Source organism: Glandiceps talaboti, chromosome 6, assembly GCF_964340395.1.
Source record: "Glandiceps talaboti chromosome 6, keGlaTala1.1, whole genome shotgun sequence".
Classification (NCBI taxonomy): Eukaryota; Metazoa; Hemichordata; class Enteropneusta; family Spengelidae; genus Glandiceps; species Glandiceps talaboti.
This window is the reverse complement of record NC_135554.1, coordinates 8148687-8153053: the sequence shown is the minus strand read 5'-3', so window position 1 is coordinate 8153053 and position 4367 is coordinate 8148687.

Sequence of the window (4367 nt, the reverse complement as noted above, 5' to 3'; positions counted from 1 at the left end):
ATTAGATTGCTCACTTCATGATATCATTAAATATGAGGTTGGTCAGACTCACGAAGGATTCGCACGTGGTAATTACTTTCGAGTCATATGCAAATTCACATTTCGATTATATATCTACAAGCTAAAAACCAAAGCGGATAATATCAATTACCATTATAACATTTACTGAAAAATGAGGAATTGCGAAATTACAAATTATTAGTATGCTTGCAACGTCACAGACTAATATCATTGCGTCATTTAGGTGAGATCATTACAGTATTGTAGAGTTTGGCAATTAACCCACGTTAAAGAGCCTATCATAAGGACATATGTAGCAAGATATTGCTTATGTTGTTAACCTATCAAATCACGTGTATCATGTTAGACATTACAGTACATTTCAAATGTCTTGCACCAAGGAACGGCTTAGTTTATTAAACCTTACCACGGTATAAAATATCAAAACAAACAAACAAACAAACAAACAAACAAACTTGTTTTGTTTCGTTTTAAAGCTACTTTAAGTGCAACTGGGTGTTTTTAAATAGAGCCAATGGCGTTTAGCACATCTGTATACGTTTTTTAAAATTGTTTATCCATCTGCTAATCCATACTAGATGCAGGTATTCATTTGCTGCATGATTATCCAGGTGCCTATCCAGCCTTGATGTTATCTTTGCAATGTATGCGATCATTTTAAAGTTGCTACGGGCGTGGTCTTGTTGCTAGGCACATTTACACACATTTGTGAATGTTTATTCATTTGTTTATCAATCGCCGTTATCTTTGCAATATATGCGATCATTTGGCTGTTGCTACGGGTGAGGTCTTGTTGCTAGGCTCATTTACAAACATTTTTGAAATGTTATTCAGTTAGCAATATATGCAATCATTTTGTCGTTGTGGTCTTTTTGCTAGGCATACATTTGCATACACCTTTTTGAATGTTTGTTCACTTGTCTTAGAATACCTGCTAGCTTTGTAATAGATGCAATTGTTTGGCTGTTGGTATGGGCGTGGTCATGGTTGATAGGGATATTTGCATACAATTTTGAATGTTTACGAGATGGTGTCATTTGCTTATTGCTAAGGGCGTGGTCATGGCAAATTGTGTCAAAATGTTTTGAACGAAATCTTCAGCATAACCCTTATAGCAACATCTCAACAAGGACTTTTTGAGATATAAGTTTTGGGTCAAAATTCACATTTTTACACCCAATTTGCATATCGCTGATGAGATCATTATGTGGTTACACCCCAACATGTATCTCCACTAAATTCCAGCCCAATAATTTTTGGAATGAAAGATTTTAACCTAAATACACATTTTAAGCCCCAATTTGCAAATTACTGATGCAATCGTCATTTTATGAACAAATCTTAATCTACACACCACTAAGAATGTTCCCGCCAATTTTCAGACCAATCTACCTAGTGGTTTTCTTTTGACCAAAAATTTTTAACCAAAAACCTAAATCTCCTTTGCGATCATTTTTACGTTGAGCAATTCCCCAACTCGACACCAAATGTAATGTCCACACGAAATAACAAGGCAATCGGTCTGGGAGTTTTTGATTTTTAAGTCATCCACACACACACACACACATAGCAGTACACACATAGTATGTTGCAATATGTCCAATCAAATTGATTTTTAGTCCGCATCCTAAAATTAGCACTGCAAAATTTCCAACTTATTACTAATCTGCTTGACAGATAAAATACTCCTCCGCTTGTCAGGTAAAATGTGTATTGTTTATATTTAAAACAAAATCTGTAAAATACATTGTCGGTTACCTGATCTAAAAATAGCACCCTAGTTGCAGCTAGTGGATGTTTAAAGAAGGCTCACAACTATAGGAAATATTTTCAGTCATAACATGTTCTTAATTTGTAATATACTACAATGGTTAAAGTCAAGATTAATATTTAGAACGTTTCATCTATACACCTTTACAATAGATGGAAGAAACACATATTCCGATACTTTTCCCATCATGTGTGACAATGTTGGCATAGTATGTAGAGTATTAGTATTGCCATCAATGTAGAAAATACTAGTATTGTCCATGTGATGAATTTAATATTGTCAAGAGGTCATAGGAAAACAAACGTTTGCACCGTTTCTAGAGGTGAAGTGGACAGGCCGCATAGTGGGGGTACATTAAGTTTGTGTGACTTACCATTATATATTTGTATTTCGCTCAATGCTAAATCAGTGTTCTCCTTTCCACCGTCAAGTGCGTTTGAAGTGATAAATACAAATTTGCCAGGCAGTGTGCGTGGACAACGAAGAGTGTACGTTCCATATGCCTTGACTGTAACGAGGTTTCCACATTGCGTTGCTTTATCTTTCGTAGGAATCCGTCCTACCAGTATTTCCAATCGTTGATCTTTATCTGTTGATATATTAACATGAATAAAGTAATCACAATTACGATAAGAATGACGTCATAGCAAGTGGTTTGACCTGTTCTTGACATTGTTTCATTGTTGATCGCTGTCAAGCAATTCTGTCGGTCTGGCTCGGTGTTCCAGCATCATCAGTCTTTCTTCCAATCCCTTTCTGTCTGTGTGACGGTCGGTGGTTCCTATCTATCTATATATCTATCTATCTATCTATCTATCTATCTATCTATCTATCTATCTATCTATCTGTCTGTCTGTCTGTCTGTCTGTCTGTCTGTCTGTCTGTCTGTCTGTCTGTCTGTCTGTCTGTCTGTCTGTCTGCCTGCCTGCCTGCCTGCCTATATGTCTGTTGTCATCTCGCTCTCTTCCCTCTTTCTAAATGTAGAATCAGACATTAGCAAGTACATATCTTTTTTATTCATCTTATCTCCTTTCTCTGGATATTGATGTCAGATTACGAAATATTCTCACAGGGGCATTTAGCAAACATTACAATTAACCAAACCAAATGTACAAATTGTGGATATTACATTACCTGCAGCTCGTAGAACAGCGTGTGATACTTCGTATAACAAGCCTAAGTCTAATCGTAGGTACGTGTTTGGGTTTTCCATAGGTACTGTAAGGTAGGTGTCCAGAATTCCATCAACCACATTGTTCTCAACCATTGTTAGTCCCATTTTCGTGTTAGCAAGTCCAATTATGGTGACAAATTTCCCTTCTGCCATATCCTCTGGTCCTGTTACAGTGACAGATATAATTATTTTCACCACGTGTAAATTTCAAGGACTATATTTCCTAAAATTAGCAAACTTAAAAAAATAATAAAATTGAGTTTCGTAAAACTTAATGTCCATGTGAAAATCTAAGACTTGCTCTTAATATGTAATCACAGTATTGTCATTTATACAAAAATAACTTCAAGAAGAGTGTACAGTAAAACTTTTCAAACGTTACTTGTAAATACATCGCATATACATCAACCCTACCCACTTATTCAAAAACAGGTCTCTGTACAAGACTCAGTCCCCTCTGAAATACTTGAATTCTATGTGACTGAATGGAGAGATGATTTAAAAGAAATTGGTTACAAGTGTGACTGCTATTCAGGAAATATTACATGAAATATTACATATTATTTGTAGACGTGATTTAAAAGAAATTGGCAATGTGTAAACACTACAATGTGTCTGTGAATTCAGGAATTGGATTGATTTTGATAATTGACATTGAAGGTCTGGGTCAAAGTCTTCAAAGATAGCTTGCGTATACTAATGATATTTGCACTGCAGTGCAATACCTAAAATATTATTGCATACTTGCATGAAACTAATATCTAAATGGAAGTGTGATCGTTCCTTGTACATGAAAACGCGCGCTAGAAAGTTTACTAATTTGGATAAACCTATGAAACAAGAACAGAACCCCATTCCACGGGAGTTCCAGTGGAGGTACTCAGGGGTATTTGCACTCGTGTTTGCAGTGCTTTCTACTGCACTTCACTTGGTGCACATGGAAGTATGGGTGCAGAGAACACTGCAAACACTCGTGCAAATACCTCCGAGTTTGCCACATTTACACTGGCGTGTTATGAGAGTCTGTCATATTACTACATTTAATTGTGAGTTTAAATGATATCACTTGTGATAGTAATTAATATAACTAGTTGAGGGTATATGCGTACGTACACCACATAAATGCATTCGTATTAGAAGTAATGGAGGACTGACATATTTGGAGAAGAAGAAATAAGTAACTTAGTGTGTGCTCCTTTGGCAACGTAATCAACCACTTACCATATGTTATATACTGTTCTTCAACAAACTGAAGGTCGTCTACCATGAATCTTGCATCTTTTCCTATACTAGGTCTTGGTTTCCCGATTTTAAGATGGTAGGCCGATTCCATGTCGTGATTGTCAACTCGAGACTCACCATGGTCATCATTAGCAACTTCATATCCATCAACATACACAA